The sequence below is a fragment of the Phaenicophaeus curvirostris genome, chromosome 4 (assembly GCF_032191515.1).
Source record: "Phaenicophaeus curvirostris isolate KB17595 chromosome 4, BPBGC_Pcur_1.0, whole genome shotgun sequence".
Taxonomy (NCBI): Eukaryota; Metazoa; Chordata; class Aves; order Cuculiformes; family Cuculidae; genus Phaenicophaeus; species Phaenicophaeus curvirostris.
In genome coordinates this window covers 1,361,045-1,382,295 of record NC_091395.1, presented here as the reverse complement: position 1 = coordinate 1,382,295, position 21,251 = coordinate 1,361,045, and the positions used below count along the sequence as shown (strand labels likewise).

Below are 21,251 nucleotides of genomic sequence, written 5' to 3'. Positions count from 1 at the left end.
CCCCTTACTGTGAGTCGGAAGAGATCATAGCAACACTTACTCAAGTGAATTATTTCAGTGAATCATCTGAAAACAAAGGTTCTTTACACATTAATCTCCAAAGGCAGCGGCAGCTCTGAGCACCTCGTCCGACCCTGCAGACGGCTGCTGTGGAACGGCAACGCTCTCCGCTACACCCAGAGGAAACCAGGCTGTTTGTTTGCGGATTTGTGCGAGACAGACTAATCCTCCCTAATCTCATTCTGGCATTAGCCAGTTCGTTATCTCTTCCTTTCTTTATTTGGCCAGTCACCTGCATCCTATACATCATGATCTTACCTGTCAGAAAAAGATCGGTCTGTGCTCTATTGCCAAGTGAAACGATTCTGCCGGCACTGGGGGAGGGGGGGAAGACAAAACCCACAGCTTGGTATAAGTACGAAAAATGATCAGAGGAAATCTGATCTGCGGGGAGAAAGGAAGCATGAGCAGAGAGGGAAAGGAGAGCTCGGGGGCTGCAGGCACGCAGGTGAGGTGGTTCTCAGCTCTGATGAAGAGCTGGAGCGGTGCCAGAGGAGGACAGTGGTGTGTCGGGCTGCTGAGCCTGGATGCCGGAGCAGAGCGGCAGCAGGGAGAGCTGCCTGTGTCTGCAGCCCCGCACTGCCCCGCAGCTGCACAGCAGGTAGGCCGGCCGCACGCTTGGCGCTCTAGGAACAGGATGAGGTCACCAAAGCAGCCACATGCTTGAGTTCCCTTCTGGCAAAAGCTGACCCACTGACTAATTCAGGAGAAGGAGGAATTCAATTGCCTAATTTAGCCTTTTCCTGAAAATACAGCTGGGAACCGTGGCCAGGGAGGCTCCCCCAGCTGCACTGATACAGAGCGAAAATTAATGAGAGCTCCGTTTGGAGCCAACTGAGATCAAGGTAGATCCCTTCTTAATGAATGTATGAACATCCTCAGGGACAGACCTATTCCCTAGCAACTGAAGAACTCCATTTATGCTATTCTCAAAGCAAGGAAACGAGGCCAACTCATGATGTCACCCCTCAAGTTGCACTAAGTAGCAGTGCGCACTTTTCTGCTTGTTAACCACCAGAGGAATATGGGTTTCTGTGACTGCTCTCTCCTGGCTACAGTTCCCTGAAGCTCTCAAACCCTGCACGACCAGGGTGCAGACAGCCACTCTCGCCCAGTTCTGCCCTCTGAGTCTGAACACTCAGATCTTTTAGGCTACTCTAGAACTTACTCTGTTTGTTTACTGACCTGTTGTTTAGCCTGGAGAAGAGGAGGCTGAGGGGAGACCTCATTGTTCTCTACAACTACCTGAAAGGAGGTTGTGGAGAGGAGGGTGCTGGCCTCTTCTCCCAAGTGACAGGGGACAGGATGAGAGGGAATGGGGAGGGTTCAGACTGGATGTCAGAAAGAAATTTTTCACAGAAGGGGTCATCAGGCACTGGCAGAGGCTGCCCAGGGAGGGCGTTGAGTCACCATCCCTGGAGGTGTTTAAAAGACCGGTGGAGAAGGTGCTCAGGGACATGGTTTAGTGGCAGATGGGAAAGGTTGGACTCAATGATCCAAGGGGTCTTTTCCAACCTGGGGTTCTATGAAAAGCAGCTTGTCAGACAGCACCCATGCAGGAGCAGTCTGAAAACACTGCCAGCAGCAGGGCTGTCTCTGTTTGCGAGGTAACGCTGCCCCTGGGCTGGTGAAACAGTCTGTGAAATAAAAACAGTGGCCACCAGGGTCAAAGGCAGCTCCCCTTTCACAGCAGCTTAACCACACTGGGGAACTGGGAACAGAGGGAGAAATTCCTGTGACTTCACATGCAGCCTGGAGATCCTTCCCCTTTCTGAGATGATGAAGCGGGTTACGCTCAGAGCATGAGCTCTGTTTCTGTTCTCCTCGGGGGATCCTGGAGTGACAGGGGCCGGCAGAATTACAAACGGGGATTAGGGAAGGTTGGAGTCTTGGGACCGCAGGGCCAATCATTAAATGCCTGATCTCAGCGAGCCATAAACACAAACGCCATCTGACTTTGCTCTTAGACTTAAAAGCAAAAAGTAAACACTTGGAAGCGCTGGCTGCTTCTGTAAAAGATTTGCTTCTCTGGTACCTTAGCAATGCCAGCTGCAGAATTGCTCTGGGAAGGACGGAAGGTTTTCTGCACTATATTCTGTGTTGGTGCTGTGAAGCCCGCGTCGCTCTGATGTCACGGGGAGGACTCTTGCCTGCCATGCACTGTCAGTGAAACGGCTCTCGCTCTCACTCCACGAGGGGTGGGTGGCAGCAGCACTGAGGGAGCCACGTGGAACCACCACCAGCAGAAGGCTGTACACATCTGAGTGTGTTTAGAGACATCTCGGGATCAACTTTTCCAAAGGAAATGGGTGGAATTGTATCCCGTTGTTTCCTTGTCATTGCTTCCCTACCTGCCACAAGGGTTTCTAGACCTGCCCGTTACCCATACCTGCCAGCAGCACACCAAACAAAGCCAGAAATAAATAGAACCGTAGCAAAAAGGATTAAAAGTATTAAAAGGAAACTATAAATAAGTGTCTGGATTGGGGCCAATGATTAACTGCTCTTTTTCCATCCCATGAGCAAAAACTGGTAACAGACAAAAAAGAGGAATGACAGGCAGGTCCAGAGTTCTCGCTACGGGAGAAGGCGAGCCCACTGCTGTGAGCTTACACCCAACACACGAGCAGGATTGTCAGCAGCCACGGCAGCAGCTCTGCACCCAGCTGCCTCACAGTGGGAGCGCACTGGGATTTGTCTACGGACGTGCCAGGCTCTAGATCTTGGAAGGGACAGAGAAATGCTGCTGGAGGTGGAAACGTCACTGTGAGCTCTGACACAATCACACTGAGATAAGCAGCAGCTAGAAGACAGCCGCGGGTGAGGGGTAATAGCAGACACAGCACTAGTGTGAATAACTTGATATCGAGGTTACTGGATAAATTCAGAGCCAGAGTGAGCCTGGTTCATGTAAAGCACTCAGGAGCTCGTGTCTGAGGCCTGCCAACTTTACACGACAGGAGCTGGTTTTAGAAAAGAATGAAGCCCCCAGTGTGTGCCTGACCTACACCAAAGGATGCCCACGAGATCACTTCTCTCCAGACCTGGTTTGGGATTCACGCCTGCTAGAAGCAACTCAGGTAGGTTTTACAGCCATAAGTGAAGCCAGCGGTCACTGCTCTGCTGGAAGCAAAGCTGCAGACTCACATGAGGCACACGTCAGGTTCTGGGATGGGCTCACAGAAGGTACAGGGAGACTGAAAACACAACTCATTTTGCCAGGTTTAATGGGTGGGTGTTAAAAAGGTGATGCCTAAGTCTCAGGATCGAGTGGAACCCCTCTGGAACACGCTGCCACTCTGTACAACTACTACCGGCTTCTGCTTTCACAATCATACACTTCAGTACACAGCAGGATGCTCTCCACAGCCACTACTGCAGCACAGAGAAGAAAGAGCGGGTAACAACTCACAGTGATTAGCTCGCACCTTCCTTGCTGCTCAGCCTATGTTTACAGACACCTTTGCATCCACAATTTTAGTTATTACAGTTACAATTCCCTTCAATAACCCAGACAGATCAGGGGACACAAGGCCTTCCTGGATGGATTGCAACCTCCTTGAAGCACTAACAGCTGGCTAGGGAGTGTTGAGTGCTCCCTGTGTTAGCCAGAATGACATTTATTCTGCTTTATTTCAGCTCTAAAATGCTGAACTCTCTCTTGTAAACTTCCTAAGCCAACCTGAGAACACATCCACGAAAGGCCAAGGAGCAGTCGTGCCAGGACTGACCACACTGCGGCTTCACACCTCCCTCTGGGCTCCACGTACGGATCAGCAGGGGAAGCTCTGAACCTCAGATGTGACAGGAACCAGCAACAAGAGACCAAACCTAAGTATTTAGAAGGAGATAAACTGCAGGAGGTATGGGAAAGAGGAAAAGCAAGAGCCAACAAAAGAACAGCTTCTTATTCATAAAAGTTGAAGAGAGTTCTCCTTTGAACAGACTTAGAATCACAGAGCCATAGAATTGCTAAGGTCGGAAAAGCCCTCTCAGCTCATCCAGTCCAACTGTCATCCAACCCCACTGTGCCTGCTAAACCACGTCACAAAGTGCCACCTCTACACACTGTTTGAACCCCTTCAGGGATGGAGACTCCACCACTGCCCTGGGCAGCCTCTGCCAGGGCTTCACCGCTTGGTCAGTAAAGAAATGTTTCCTGGTATCCAATCTAAACCTGCCCTGGTGCAACTTAAGGCAACTTGCTTAACCATTTTTCCTTCTCAATCGTTTCCTCACACCCAAGAGACTCTTCTGTTTTGTGGGACACCCAGCTACTGCTTGGTTCATTAGATAGAGTACATTTATATTCAGTTCCTTAGTGTGAAATGCTGTGAAAGAAATATTTCTCACTAGTGGGATTTGTTATTGCCCCAGCAGAGGTTTAATGGGAGCATGGTGCAGCCTGTGCTTCTCCGGACTCCCTGCCACAGCCCTTATCTTCCCTGAGCCGCTCGCTGTCTACTGTCAACACCAATTACACCCTCATCATCGCTTTATCTGCCTTAAGCCTCCGAAAGCCGGCACAGACAGACAGAGCAGCACGGCAGCAAGCCAGAACTTGGCTCCGGGGGAGGTGGGATTATTTGGAGCAGGGCCTGCCTGGCTAAAAGCGGAGCTGCAGTGAATCACCCAGCAGCTCGTCCTAGTGAGGTGTGGAGCGTGGCCACTACTGAGGAAGGACTTCCTCTACTGAGGAAGGCCACCCTGGAGGTGCTCAGGGCCAGGTTGGATGGGGCTTGGAGTCCCTGATCCAGTGGGAGGTGTCCCTGCCCATGGCAGGGGGTGGCACTGGGTGGGCTTTGGGGTCCCTTCCAACCCAAACCATTCTATGAATGAGAAACAGTCATGTTAAGAGCCACACACACTGAAGTGTGGGACTGAGGAGCTTTCCTCCCCAACAGAGCACTGATGTGTTACTGCTTCAGGTAAAACCTGCTAATTATCTACATCATTAACTCATTAAATAGACAGAAACAACAAGAGATGATGTAAAATCCACTTAGCAGAAGCTATAAAACTGCATTAAAGGCTTTCATTAGAAACCTGTCCTGTCCAATCTGTGTCACCGCTCCGTGCTTTCCAATTAATCCTACATGTGGCGCACAGCAACCTCGCTGGGAAACCCCGGGCCACAGGGCTTCCTGTCTCACGAGGGAAGTTCATCATCCAAAGCTCCATGTGCTGCCGCTCTACCCTTCACAATCCCACCCCGGAGCCTGCTTTTCAGGGAAAAAGAGGAGATTTCAGGGAGGAGCGCTGCCCCCACGACTCGCTCCAAGAGTTCTCTCCTCGCAGGGCCACCAGCACAGATGAAAGCATAGGTGGGGAGCATCACGGGCAGTCTCAGCTGCCAGATGGCTCATGCAGAGATAAACGCTTAAAGAAGAGAGAAGAATGGAATCCACAGCGTTCGGTCACATGAAAGGAACAACTGTGTGTGTAAAACTGGAAAAAAATGTGGGACAATGTTCACGCAGGCCATGTTACCCAAACAAAGAGAACTTCAAACACCCTTCCGTGGTGCCGTGACTCACAAATCACACCCGTGTTCCACAACGGGTCGTTTCCTTCCACTATCTTACAAGGGAAGGCATAATTGTGCTTAACTGCTCAGCTGTCACTAAGAGGATTCCACCCTGCTGGCACTGCAAAGCCCAACAGCTGGTTCTGGGAGCCTGCACCTGCGCGACACCAACCCGAGGCAGGGCCGGGCTCCTCCACCGCTGGCACCCGACTGCCCGGCAGCACCGGGAGCCAGGGATTAGACGACAGCCTGCACCCGCGATGCCCTGCCGAGGGACACAGAGCTGGGGGCGCCACGCGTGTGCCCCAACAGATGGCAACCGAGGACAACCCTGGCTACTGCGAACCAGTTCCTCTCACGCTTGGCCTGAAGCGTGGCAATTTCTGCCCCGCAGCCCCCAGGAACGCTGCTTGGAGCAGCCGGGTCTGGCTGTGGATCTCACCTGACGCCCCGTGACCTAAAGGCAAAGGCCCTTGCAGTGTTTGGTTCAAGGCAAGGTTGTCTAAGATAGCGAGTGATGCATTTCAGTAAGCAAACCTTCAGCAGCCCATCATCCGCCAGTGACACCACACACCGTGACCACACTATAAGGACAAAACTAGATGTACATAAGCTCATTTTCCTTACGAAGCACCATCTGATATATATACACGCATATATGCCCTATGGTTAGTCAGAAATACTATGTTACAGTTATTAAGGTGTCTAAAACTAAAGTTTTGAGCATCGTTTCATCTGACAGTTGGACTGGGTGATCCTAGAGGTCTTCTCCAACCTTAATGACTCTGTTTGGCTGTCAACCCTATCTCAAACTGAAACACTTCAGTTTTTAACTAACCTGTACATAAAAAATGGCTGGAATAATGAAGATTATTTATTATTTTTTTAATTAAAAATACCCAAACCCTTCATCATAGAATCACAGAATGGTTTGGGTTGAAGGGACCTCCAAGCCCATTCAGTTCCACTTCCCACTGGATCAAGGGCTCCGAGCCGTGTCAACAGGGCCTTAAACTCCTCTAGGAAGTGGAAGATTACCAATATATCCCAAATAGCTGCTCTAAATTCACAGATTCTGGATTTTTTCTACAGAATGGTATTCAACATCGCACAGAGACATGCCTGTAGATTCTGTGAACTCAGAACACTGTCAGAGCCTCTCCTGTCTCCTAGCCACATGTTTTGTGTCAGACAGCACTTTTAAAACCAGGAGGGCTCGAAGAGGAAAGGAGCAGATCCAGAATCAGAAGCCACTTAATCCTACCCATTTCCTAGGAAGCAGAACCTCTCCCACTCCCAGCTCTGGCTGTAATTACACAGAAGACGACCCAAGTGTGACGTACTTAAGAACCTCACACAGTCTGACATCACACACGTAGTGACGCCGCAGCCCTTTCAGTTCAAACCCAGCAGACAGGCAGGTCAGGCCTCCTAATTCTGACTGCCGCGCCACAAACCTGGTTTGCAAACAGGAAAGGATCCCATGTGAGCGCCCCTGGCTCTTTCTAGGGAGGGGAAGGCCATCTCCTGCAAGGCCCCAGCACCATGCCCTGGGCAGCGGTGACAGCAGGAATTCCATGGTGGATTCCTTCCCCTCTGACACTTTCCTTTTTTTTTTTCATAGATGCTCTTGCACAAAGAAGCACTTTTCCCTCTTTCCACCTCCCTGCATTCCTATGAGTGAGCCAAACACAACTGCACCTCGGACAGATGTATTCTGAATATAACTGTGTTTCCACACAGGATATTTTCATCATTCCCCTCACCTCCCTATCCCAAGCCCATCCAAGATAGAAGAGAGTCATAAATTGTCCCATTCTGACCTCCATCTCTTCCTGGCCCGACATACAGTGCCATTTACATCTGCTTGCAAAGCGGTAACTAAGGAGAGGGAGTTTTTCAGGGAGTTCCCTTCTGTCCTGCCTGCGCTGGCCGAGACACAAGGGGAAGCCTAGAGGCACCTTTGATAGATCAGTACACACGCTGGTTGCTTCTGCACGCCCAGAACTGAGCTCCTCCCTCCTGACACTCACAGGTTGATCTCAACACTGCTCAGATAAAACAACACATTTCCATCTCTCATCTTCAAATTCACCTGAATACAACAACTGGAATATTATTGATAGAACCTCACTATAATGGGCTGCGTCCAAAGCAGTGGGACCATAAACGTGAGAGAGGGGATTCTGCCCCTCTGTGCCGCTCAGGTGAGACCTCACCTGCAGCCCTGTGTCCAGCTCTGGAGTCCTCGGCACAGGACATGGATCTGTTGGATCAGGACCAGAGGATGTAACAGAGATGATGCTAGGGCTGGAGCACCTCCCGTACAAGGCCAGGCTGAGAGAGTTGGGGTTGTTCAGCCTGGAGAAGAGAAGGCTCCGGGGAGACCTCAGAGCAGCTTCCAGTGCTGAAAGGGGCTGCAGGAAAGCTGGGGAGGGGCTCTGGATGAGGGAGGGCAGGGACAGGATGAGGTTTTGTGCTGAAAGAGGGGAGACTGAGATCAGATCTTAGGCAGAAATGTTTTGCTGTGAGGGTGGGGAGGCCCTGGCCCAGGTTGCCCAGAGCAGCCGTGGCTGCCCCATCCCTGGAGGGGTTCAAGGCCAGGCTGGATGGGGCTTGGAGCCCCCGATCCAGTGGGAGGCGTCCCTGCCCAGGCCAGGGGGTGGGACTGGATGGGCTTTGAGGTCCCTTCCAGCCCAAACCATGCAGTGATTCTATGATGATGTGACACCCAAAACACCATTTATTTGTGGAGCAGCATCCCAAGCAGCACTTGGTGCCCTGTTTGCCTCTTCAGTAGTGCACTCTCTCTATGAAGCTGCTCCACGGAGCCAAGGAATTTCCCTGCAGGACTTGCCAACTTTCCCTCTTTGGCGAGCAGGGTCCATTCCCGCACAGCTCTCCATTTCCTGCGTGCTGCTTTAATAAACCCTCCAGACTGGTGGAAAGCTCACAGAGACGGTGACAAAATAATAATAATAATAAAAACTAGAATAACCTGAGGTGAGAGAAGATTTAGGAAGAAATTTGAACAGAATATACAATGGGTCAATGACAAAGAGAGAGTCCTCCTCAAAACGCAGATTGAAACAGTAGAGGGACAGCAGCCCTGAGCGGGTGGCGGGTGGTGAAAGGGGATAAAGGTGACCAGGATTCGCAGAGCAGGTGGTGTGCGAGGCTCTGCCTTCGCTCGACAGCCGCTCTTGTAGAGCCACACACAGCTGTGCTGGGACCCACACTGCTCAAGAGTCACCCGGCGTCTGGAGAAGGGAATACACATGAAGGGAATAAAAGTTCCCGATTATTAAAGCACTGAGACCTAAAGGTAAATGAAGAACTTGTAGACAGACTGTGAAATACCAAGTTTTTAGGAGACAGGCAGCCGAAAGCAAACATACAGGAGAAAGGGCAGCAAAGCAGACACACACGGTGTCGTTAGTGAGGGGCACTGGGACAAGGGACACAAAATTCAGCACAGAGATAAGCCAAAAGGGTAGCAGTTGTTACAAAAGTCACCAAAGCAAAACATGACACCATCGCACAAACCCACAGCATGTCCCCACTCTGGGCAGGTTGAAGAAGACCTCTAAACTCATGGAATCCAACCACCACTGTTGCAGGAACAGCTCTGAAAGCACTGAAGAAGCGAAGGCAGGAGAGACCCAGCGGCAGCTGGGGTGTGGAATGCATGGGGAAGGATGTACAGGAGCCAGGAAGGCTTCATCAGAGCACTGTTCCCACCCACTTCCCTATATCAACTCCTGGGCGATGTCATGACTGGTTGCTGAAGTCAACAGCTCTTTCCCAGAACAGAGGAAGGATGATTTTTGTCCCTGTATCCATGCAATTCAATGCTCACAACCTGCACCACAGTTAAAGCCAAGCTTCATCAAACAGGCCCTGGCCCAGGTTGCTCAGAGCAGGGGTGGCTGCCCCATCCCTGGAGGGGTTCCAGGCCAGGCTGGATGGGGCTTGGAGCCCCTGATCCAGGGGGAGGTGTCCCTGCCCATGGCAGGGGGTGGCACTGGATGGGCTTTGAGGTCCCTTCCAGCCCAAATCACAAGTCCATGGTTTTATGAATGTTTTCTGGCTGCAGCCACTACAACCCAGCAGCTCTCCTGTATTAAGGAAAGAGAGTTTCCTTAATACAAGGATTTTTTTTGTATTAATGATTTCTTCAGGCTTCAAAACCAAAGAAATAGCAGCTTGAGATAGAGGACTCTGGGTTTAGAAGGAGCATTGCATCTGACAAACAGCTGGGAACCAACCTGTGTGGCAACGATTCAAGAACATAAGTGCTCAGCTTTCAAATCCAATCAGTGCAGACAGCAGAGAACCTGGGGGAGACACTGCTGGCTTTTCTCCATCGCTTCCCCCACGACTGCCACAAGTTTGTTCTCTGCACAGGAACAAACATTCCGGCATCCTAAATATGTGGTAGTAAAAAGCCCGGCTCATATATTTTTGGGGTTTTAGTGCTTATCAAGTTTCTTTCACTACCAGCAATTGTAGATTTGCCTGGAGACTGCAAGAGAAGTCCTCTGCTCCCTGCAGCGCCAGCAAGAAGTTCCTAATAACGATGCGGATGTGTCCAGACAGACAGTGGAGGGATGCCCAGATGGCTTTTGCTGTCAGATTGTTTCCTTGAAGCTGACAAACTTCAGCTGTATAAAGATAAATATGAACCATGAGCCCATCTCACCATCAGAAATGCAAAGCGTGTCTGACAGAACAGCAAACGAAGCAGATCTGCCGAGGTCAGAATGTCATTGGCTTTTGGCTAATTAAGTTAGCATATAATTAGCCACCAGAACAATGCACGGCATTACAGAACTCCTGGCCACTCCAGTACCAGATTCTTTTAATTGTTTTATCTCACCTTGTGTTGCTCCCTGTTAGAGAACAGCTGTTAATTATAGGAAGACTCTGTTCTTCCCCTGGTAGTAAATGTTCTGGGCCTCAAAGTCGGGAGTAATGAAAAGATACTGTTACTTGTTCTTGGCAGGGCAAACGCTGCAAACTGATTAAGAAAAAGGGCTTGAAATAAATCAAGAATCAACACTCTGAAAGCAAGTTGAGAAATACCATTAAATATCAACCGCATCTCATTGTAAACTCAACTTGTGAGCAGTGCTAAAACCCCACTTCACTGGCTGTGGAAGAACCCAAGAGGAACCCAGCGACGTAGCAGTGGAGATTCAAGGATGGCTGAGGGCAAGCTACTTACAGTAGTTATCAAAATTAATAGCGTGGTTCCTAGATACTCGCTGAGCATTGGTTAAGTACGAGTGTTTTGAAAAAAACATAAACAGGTAAGAAATTGTTTTGTGACCTGGATTTCTGTTGCTGTCATGGATCTAAAACAGAAATCCATGGCTCTTGCTGAAAATCGAATTGATGATGTTATTCATTATGTCACCTGTGATGATATTAATTACCTTTTATTTATGAGGCACAGAGCATAATGAGTTACCCTGTCATCATAAGGGATCCTCCAGGGATTTTCAAAGCAGCTTTGGCCCCACATCCAATTAAAGCAGCAGAAGAAATGCAAATTACTACAAGTACCAGCTGAATTTTCCAGAAACAGGGCAAACCGAGCTTGGCTGAGTTATAACGGAAACCTAAACCAGGTAACCAAGTAAGAGGAAACAACATGAGACTAAGCAGCACATCCGAGTCCTCACACCTCCCTTGCTTCCCAGTCAGGGCCGACGCTAAGCTGGACTGGCAGCGCGCATCCACCCCTCGCTCCAGTGCAGCTACCTGAGCCCCTGAGCCCATCCTGCACTCACGGCCCATCGCTTCTTGTCCTCCAGGGAGGACGCGAGCACATCAATCCAGCCTTCTCGAGGCGCCGAGCTCCACAGCTGGGCAGCCCGTGCAGAAATATGGGAGAAGGAGGAAAATCTTAACTGTTTCCGGCCACTTGACAGTCAGAATCCCTTGCCGTGAACAAAAGAAAGGAGGGGTTTTACCCACAGATGTAAGTTGTGAGCCCAGTGTAAGCAAATACTTGAGTATGAGAAAGGTCTCTGAACTGCAGCACCTGCTGAGCCCCACACTGTTGTTTTTCCCTGACTTACAGAAAGGCAAGGATGGGAAACCATGTGTCAGCTCCACCTCTGTGGGTCTCATGAGTCCCTTAGCTGCTTCATCCCCATCTGGGACAAACCTGCTCCCTGGCACGCCTCTCCCTGCCTTTCAGATGGAGCAGCTTGCTTGTTCCCTAGGTAGGGTGTAAGGATCCACCTGAGAGGCTCCTGAGCCAGCCTGCAAGGGGAGACACACCCCAGAACCCCTTCCCTGGCTACTCCTGAAGGTAGAAGACAGCTCTTCACCGCTCCCCAGCCCACACGGTCTGAGCCAGTCCCCCATTTCCCACCGCTTGGTCTCTCCTGTCACCGTGACTGGCAGAGGCAGCTTCCCTGCGAGCGCAGTTTGCTCTCCTCCAGCCAAAACTGCAGAGTCAGGCCTGGGTGTCTGTGCATAACCTCCCCGATCCCAGCTCGCCGACCTCATCCCACGTTATTAGAGCACTCCAGAGCGTTATTAGCGAGGCGTTCTGGCAAACTCCCACTGTTTGCACAGCAAACACCAGCTGGGCCAGGCTGTTACTCGGCCTGTTTCACTATCGGGAAAGACTGACGCACTTCTGCAACCCAGGAATGGATCTGAAGGACCTCAGTCCACTGGGAGCAGGGTCAACGGCAGGGATGCTGTTCTCACGTTAGTCACTTCCCCGAGCATCCCTATCGGCTTCACTTGCCCGGCCCTGGGTCATCCCACGCAAGGCTAACAGGATGAGCTCACTCTGCCTCGGCATCCACGCAGCGCTTCGGTGGGACAAACGGAAGCAGCAGGGAAGCGCAGGGCACATCCCGGTGCGATGCTCCAGTGCCTGCGCAGGAACCCACCTGGTCCTGGCCAAGGGGATGTGTCCGGCTCACCAGGCAGTCTGCAAGCATCTGCATCGCCCATCCCAAGCACACAAGATCGATTTTCCCTTTTCCCTATGAAAAAACAAGGCAGGCTACATAGCATCCACAACTTTTCAGGGCTATAATCCGGGTTAAATTGCCCAGCTGCCTCTTGTTCTAGATTCTCATCTATTTCTGCAGTTCTAAAATCTTCCTTAAAATACACTGAGCAACCAACCCATCAAATCCCAGTGCCCCACAACGGGGGAAAATGCCACAATGCCATCAAATTCAGAGCAAAAACCCAGCAACAGCCACAAGGCAGGAAAATTACCATTTTTAGGAAATAAACTGCTACATCTTAATTCATTTTCCCACCACAGACAGAGGCTAAAAAACCCACTGGAGAGCACAAACTGATTAAAAAGGATCTTTTCTTCCAGAGAAAGAGTCTTGTGGTGCTTTCACAGCATCTGATTTCAGTCCTAGATCTCTCTGACGCGCATGTAGAACACATAAACAAGCAGCAGCCCCCGCAAGCTGTGGGAGGATTCATTTCCTCCTGTTCCTGACCTCAAATTCACATCAATTCATCCTGATAAGGCAGCTCTTCTGCATCCAGCAAGTGAGTTTTCCAGAGAGGGCCTGTCCTGGTGTGGACTCTTGCATGGCTGGAGCTGAGCAGAGCCAGGGAAGGGCAGGAGGGACCAGCCCAGCATGCACCACCGGGTGCCACCACCCTGCTCCCATCGCTCTCACCCAGCCAACTTCAAAAGCACCTTTAACCATCCCACACACATTTTTCCTTTCACACACAGCAGTAGAAACGTGCTACTTCTCATTGGAGCTCCAGAGCTCTGTTCTAGAATGCCATTCAGTGCTTCTAACAGTTATTGTTCACCTCTGTTAGCACTATCCTTCCCTCCAGAGCTTCTCCTCACCTCCCACCCCAAACAATGCGAATGGAACTGGCAGCAGAGAAGAAATCTCAGCAAGAGCTCTTTATTGTCATGGAATGGTTTGGGCTGGAAGGGACCTCAAAGCCCATCCATGTCACCCCTGCTGTGGGCAGGGACACCTCCCACTGGATCAGGGGCTCCAAGCCCCATCCAGCCTGGCCTTGAACCCCTCCAGGGATGGGGCAGCCACCACTGCTCTGGGCAACCTGGGCCAGGACCTCCCCACCCTCACATCAAAACATTTCTGCCTAAGATCTCATCTCAATCTCCCTTCTTTCAGCTCAGAGCCATTACCCCTTGTCCTATCACGTATTTAGAGTCGGCTGTCCCTTACCACCACTGTTCGCTGAAGGCTTCCTTCTTGCCGTGCAGTTTGGGAGCATACGGAGTTTTATCAGGAAGCCCCATGTACCAGTCTTCCTCCATTTTTTCACTTTCCCTTCAGATTTCTGCAGGTTTTACTGCTCTGGCTCTGGGTGCCTGCAGTTGGAATCAAGTCTTTATCCTCGATTTTATTTAAGAATCATTTTCCTTTGTTATTGCCAAGAATGGAAGACGACTTAACCAGATGGATGTCCCTCCTCCTGCCACTGGGAGAGAAGCGCGGCCTCCTGGACACAGCCCGAGCGCATAAGGCACTTTCTAGTGCTTTTGATGCATCCCTGCTCAAGCTTCTTTCTTTCTCCTTACAAATGCACAAACTTATTCTTAGCTTTAAGTCCACGTTTCCTTTCTCTCATACCCATTTCAGAGCAGACAGGATAAACACTGCGCAGCAGGGACTGTGCATCTAGTACTTACATTTAGTTTTATATTTACCTGGCTCTCGTGAAGGGACTCTGTCCTACCGCTCTGAACCTCAGCTTCATTATCACGGCCTCACTGATGAGCAGTGCAGCAGGTCTAAACCACAGAATGATGGAACGGTTTGGGTTGGAAGGGACCTCCAAGCCCATCCAGTCCCCACCTGCTGCCATGGGCAGGGACACCTCCCACTGGATCAGGGGCTCCAAGCCCCATCCAACCTGGCCTTGAACACCTCCAGGGATGGGGCAACCACCACTGCTCTGGGCAGCCTGGGCCAGAGCTTCCTCACAGCAAAACATTTCTCCCTAAGATCTCATCACAATCCGCCCTCTCTCAGCTTCAAACCGTTCTTCTTGTCCTCTCCCTGCACTCCCTGACCCAGACCTCCTCCTCAGCTTTCCTGAAACCCCTTTCAACACTGGAAGCTGCTCTAAGGTCTCCGTGGAGCCTTCTCTTCTCCAGGCTCCAATTCTCCCAGCCTGTCCTCAGAGCAGAGGTGCTCCAGCCCTCAGATCATCTCCGTGGCCTCCTCTGGACCTGCTCCAACAGCTCATATCCTTCCTTAGATGCACTGAAGCAGTGCACTTCAGGAATAGAATTTCTGGGATGCACCTTGAACATAATTTCAAGACATCTCACTGACTCTTCCAACTCTTTAAAAGGAAGGCTGTGGGATCTCCATTCTTGGAAACATAGTTGCTGAGTTACTGTGCTTGCATTCAGTTAAGCGCTGAGCTGTACAGGTGCACAAAGGGAACAGGGGGACCTCCCAGGAGCCAGGATACAAGGCATGGGCTAAAGACAAACACCTTCATTTTTCTCCATTGATGTCGCACGTTTTGGATGCTCAGCTAAGGGAAGAATTGGATTGGGTTTCTGTTGTGAAGCTGGATGTCAATAACAGCACACAGGAGGACACCACTGTTCATCACTGAGCTGTGGTGACTCACTGCTAAACTGCATAACTGGAAGTGCACAACATCCAGTTCACTTAAACTGGGAGAAAAACACCTCAGTGAGCCAACTCCATACCCAGCTGTCCCGCCTCCGGTGACAGATATCATTAAAAATGAGAGGGGAGATGGGAAATACTGAAACAAAGACACTTTCCAAGTACAAGGTGAATCCCAAACAGCATTTGACAACTCGTGGACCAAGCCCAGCATTTAGGGCAAAGAACGCCGATCTGAACCCGACTCGTGGGCAAGCCCTGAGTATAAAACCAAAGGGAAAACAAGCATCCCAGGCCGTGTTCACCAGGAGCATCCTGGGCTGAGACCAAAGCAACAGTGGCTCTGTGGAACCCAACAATCCACGTAACTTACTTGCTACACTTTGCAGCAATCGGCTGATCCCACAGCTGACCAATATTGATATCCAGGCAAGGGAGGGTAAATCTAATTCAGGTTACATCTAACTCAGCTGAAAGCATGTTTCTGTCTGCGGTGCGCACACCCGCCCAAACCCTTGGAGAGGGCTCTAATTCCATTGCGCTCAAAGATATAACTCATCTACTTCCAGTGCCAAAAGTGCTTGATGGTTTTCTCATTACGTTTCCTCCCACTTCTCCTCCTCCAGAGATCCCTTCTCCTCCTTCCCCTGTCAATACATCCATCACCAACACTCATTTGCCTTTGTACTATGCCGGGCTGTTCCTGTTGGAAAAGCACTTTGTTTCCTACCTCACCTTTGATCAAGCAAAGTGAAAACAAAGGAAAAAACTAACCTCACCAACCAACCAAGAACTTCAACGAATCCTATTGAGTTTCAATTATACAGAAGGCAGCTGATTTAAAAGCAAAAGCTCTAGCAGTTCTGGGTAAAGAGGCTGGATGTCTTCAGGTGAGTGCCTGCACAGGGTATCACCACCGATATCACTTAGAGAAGAACTGTGATGGAGCATGGCACAAATCATGGATACCACAGCTCCACAGAAATCAATTCCATCTTTCCCGTTATTACGGATGCACAAATCCTCCACCAGGGCATGAGAAACCCTGCTGAGAAAGGCTCCGGACACCTCCTGGCAGGCTGACGTCTCCTGGAAACACTGATGTGCCTGGGGAAGTGCTGAGGGAGGTCTCCGAAGCAAGCAATAGTCTTCCCATTCTTCTACCTCCTATCCCAGGGCTTCTTTCCCAGGCAACCCCGAGCAATTCCCAAATCATTTCTTCCTCCTACATGTTTCCCACCTGGGACAAAGACACTCGAAGCCAGCACCATGGCAACCCCATCAGCCACGCAAGCACTTGGGTTCTTGAGGGAAAATGAAAGTTCTGAAAGGAAGCTGGGAGAGAAAGGCTCCTGCTTCTTGTTTCCCACTGTTCGGAAGTAATTACAAAACTGCTTTAATCTGAAGTGCTCTTGGGATGAATAGGTTGCCGTTTAATAAACACGCGATGATGTGAAGGGGAAGATGAAGTAGGACAGCTCTGAGTGCACAAACCTGCTGTGTAACCTCCAAGCGTAAGGCTGGTGGTCATCGTCATAACATATGAAAACAAAGGGTGTGGAACAAAATAATAAACGAATGGAGGAAAGATAAACCAAACTTTTTCTGATCAGCTAGAGCAGAATATGACCCCAAATCTGCCCCATCAAACCCAGGTCTCCTCGCTGACTACAGGGGACTTGCATCACGTTTCTGAGAAATCCAATTTGGATTTGTTTTCAGCAGAACCTGGAAATAAGGGCTCTGGGACGCAAATCTGAGTCTAAACTCTACAGTTCATTGTCTGTTTCTGTTGTTCTTTGAATGCTATCAAGGAATAAGGTTAATGATCACACATCCTGGTGACGTTTGTCAGCTCATTAACAAAGGAGAGCAGATCCTTTTCACCCTGCCCAGACAGAATGATATCACCACTAGGCTGCCAAACCCTGCCAACTCCAGCTGCTCTGCAGAGCATCGCTTTCTGTCCCTCAGTGAAAAGCTATTTTGGTGAAAAGCTCTTATTCAAGATGCATTTAAATGATGTTTTACCACGACAGCCTCATACATTCCTCTGGTTTTGTCAGCTTTCTATGCTGAGCTCATTCACTCTGTCCCCAGACCCTTTGCTTCTGATATAGAGTCTTTTCATCTCTGTTTCTTTTTACCCTAAAGAATAAGGATTTTTTTCCTTAACAGACATTATTCAGGAATAACTCTGATGATGTGAACATGGATCACAAGTACCTGTAGTACTCAACTAATGAGAAGCACAGATGTTCAGTGTCTTCAGGATTAAGACTTAAATTACCAGGGAAGTCGAGCTGACAACATGTCATCCCAGGGCAATCCGATACGGAGAAGCTGTTAGGAGACAACCATGTGTATTTACACCCATGAAGAGCTCCAGAGATTGTCCTGCTCTATGATAGGATTCCCAGACCACCCCTAACCAAATGCTTATCCCAGATGTTTAAAACCATCCAGCATCTTTAAAACCAGCCCAAGAACTGTCCTGCTCCCTGCTCCTGGGCCGGCACTGCCTTCTCACTGCACTCACGCCACAGGCAGAGCATCTGCCACTCCCCAGCTGGGTGACCCAACGCTACAGCTCAGTGTGGGCTTGGTGGCTCCAACTAGGAGTTCCCCCCGCTTTCCATACTGCCTGATTAATGGATGCTCAGAGCCTGGTAGCTGTGGAAATGACACCTCCTCCTCCTTCTGCTTCCACCACCTTTCCTAAGCCGAAAGGATTCATTGGCATTGCCAGGCTGCTATGTCCCCACTGTCAATACATGTATTTTGGATTGCGTTTCTCTTGCAGCACAAGCCAAACAAAAGTGTGCTGCGTGAGAAGCGAATTTCTGTGGGATTTTGAGAGCCACCTACTCTCTATACTCCTACCGAACCCAGCCCGCTGCAGCCCGAGCCACCTGTCTCAGCTCACCGTCACTTGCTGTGAGCACGTACCTCTCCATTCATACTCTCCTGCCACGTTCACGATAGTTGTTATCACCTCACTTCTGAGCACAGACACACATTTTCAACAATTTTCTCAAATTCAGACAAAAACTGGGACAGAAAATGTGGTTTGAGAAGTCTTGTTCCAGGTCATGATTACATTATACATTACACATTACGAGCTGACCCGTTTTGACACGGTTTCCTGTGTGACTCCTGCCTGACTCTTCATAAGGAAGATCAATCAAGAGTCTCTGCTGTTCCCATGGGAGAAATCCACTCAGCGTTTGTCGATGCCATGTCACATCCTACTGCATTTAAGTGGTTTTCGATAGCTGGGACTTCCCGGGGAAGACCTTGGCTGCCATCCCGCAGAAGAGGAAGAGCTTCCTCTGCCCAGAAGAACCAACCCGGGCTCAGCCCTTAGAAACCAGCAAACGCAGTGCAAAGGAGACCACAGGTACCAATTACCTGAGTGGGTGGTTAAATGATTTTAACATTCACTGCTCAGCACCTACTACTTCTCACAGGCCCCTGCGTTGCCTCACTTTAGCAGAACAAAGATCACATTCCAAGGAACATGGTGAACCAGGATATTTTGAATTAGTGGATTGATTACCCAGGAAACACAATTAACCAGTCCTGTCACCAGTCTGGCACCACACAGAAAATTATCCGTGTTTCCCTGATGCCAAAGAGAGAGAGCAGAGGCTTTTACAAGCATGAAACAACCACCAGTTATCCCAGCAAGAAACCAAATTCACACCCGAATGACTGAAGAGAGTAAGGTATAAACAAGCAATAATTAATGACAGGCTCCTTTAAGGAGCCTGAAGTGTGTATTCACACACAAAGAACAACAGATGCCCGATGCCCCTAGCTCAAGGGATAATTCTATCCCTCTCCAAAGGCTCCTTAGCTTGGGAGATCATGAAATTTCAAAAAAAGTCTAAAGAAAGAAAATAAAAGCAAGGAAAATCTCCCATGTGCTACCTTATCACTTCACTTGTCTCAAAAATTCACCTTCCTTCCCATCTTTTAAGCGGTTTGAGGGGCTCTTCCCTATCCATAATGGAAGAGGGGGGAAAAAAGTACTTAAAAGAAGCCCACGGAAGCATTTCTTGAGTGTGAGGCTGCCTAGGGAAGCAGGGAAGAAGAACTGAGGCCCAGCCATAAATGTTAACAGTATTCCTCAAAGGAGCAAGGCTCAATCTACCATCTGATTTCTTAAGCATTTCACCTAACGCACTCCTATGGGAAACAAGCTCCACAACTAAGCAAATGACAGAAACAAGAGGGCAGTGGGTGCCCTGCACCATCATTCCCCACAGAGGCTACGGACAGCCAGGGATACCGCAAACAGCAATCAACACAGGACCCTGCTGCAGGGGCTAGGTTGTGATGCTGCAGAAGCAGAAAGGCTGACATACACCATCCCGTAGCTTCAGGCACCCCAGTAGCTCCTCCAGACAGTAAAGATTCCAGTTCCCACCATTCTGTGTGTGCTAAATTTTCATCCCCAATAACTGCAACACAGAAAATCAGAGAAGAGCAGTAGACAGACCATAGAAGCGTGCTGATTTGTATGAGGCCACAGTACACGCATCAATGAAAGCTCCACTCCACTGCCATCGGTGATACAACCCTGATCTTAAGATGGTAGGTTTTGACTTGGAACGTCTGTGCTCATTCTGTTCAGAAAAAATCCAACAAATTCCCAAATGCTATAAAAATCCAACAGGTATATAAGAAGAATCGGCATGATTTGCATCATACAAGTTGAAATATAGAGATGCCCCCTGTGAACGTGGGTGAGATGCTTCACCAAACACTCCCAGAGCACACGGTGGGCACAGAATGCTGGTCTGTACCACAGCCAAAGGCTGGTTCATCTTTGCAGGGGCAGAACAGGCTGGTGACCCAGGCTCTGCACAGCCCAGCTCTCCTGAGCGCCAGCAGCCTTCACAGCGCTCCCGGGAACATCACTCTGCGTTCAGCAAGACCAGCAAGCCTTGTAATGCAGTGCAGACACAAGCAACTCTCATACCCTCCACCTCCATTTAACTCGCAAAGCTGTACACTTCTCAGACACAGCAAGTTCCCTCAGTCTGTCTACGTCTGATCAGGTTTTGGTTCCTTTTGTGAGACTCCTTTCTCACTGAACGTCCTCCAGGTGCCCCAATCCACCTTTCTGCTCTCGGTTCCGCTTGCCCAGTCAACCTGTATTACGCATCACACAGACCTTGTCCAGACAAATGCTAAAGTAACAATGCACAGCACTACAGAAGCAGATCCCCCCAGCCGAAGCCAGCTACAAAACCGAGCCTTTTTGGTCTGAACTTCTTGATAAACAAGAAATCAGGTACAGCCACATGGCTTTGGCACTAAAAAGATCACTGCTAGTACCAAAAGGGGAGCTGCTGTCCTTAAGGGCTCCCTCTGTTTAGTATTTGTAGCTAATTCCAGTTCTGGGTGTTGTACATAGTTGTTGTTCTCAAACCCTTTGAAGTTCCAAGAACATGTGAACACAAACAGGAATCTGAGAAGCTGAGAGATGGTGAAATAAAGGCAGAGTGCTGAAGGGGAATGGAGCTGCTCTTTCATCCTCAGCCCACAGCGCCAAAAACCTCAGCATCACCACGCAATGCCTTGCCTTGTAAGGAATTATGCAACATCAAAAGCAGGGAGAAGCGTACACGGAACTGGATTAAACCACACAATAATTATTCTCAGATGGACCAACTGCATTATCTTTAAGATGGAAGGGAATCCTTGGATATGTCAAAACAGATCCCATCACGACAACTGCCTTCAAACTATATTAACTGTGACCAGCAGAAGGAGGAAACAGCAATGGTCATCGGTACAAGCCATAGCTCAGAAAGAAACAGAATCCAAACTCTAAACAGCAGTTACTTGGACAGGTGAGCCTTAATAACAACTCAGAACTTTAAAGTCATATAAGTGTTTCTATTAATGCCTCATGTCCCACAGTGTCTTACCAATTTGTGGAGAGCTCAGCCTTGCCTCCACTTAAATGAGTGCAAATTTTGCCCTTTATTTAAGGAAGGAAAACGCAAGCATTT

The 21,251-nt window shown here is 49.5% G+C and overlaps 1 protein-coding gene across 1 annotated transcript in view; it reads right to left on the bottom strand.

Moving 5' to 3' along the window:
- The window catches only part of ADAMTS3 (ADAM metallopeptidase with thrombospondin type 1 motif 3), a 78,470-nt gene that overhangs the window by 27,248 nt on the left and 29,971 nt on the right, over positions 1-21,251 (bottom strand). The gene's annotated exons all lie outside the window — the stretch shown is intronic.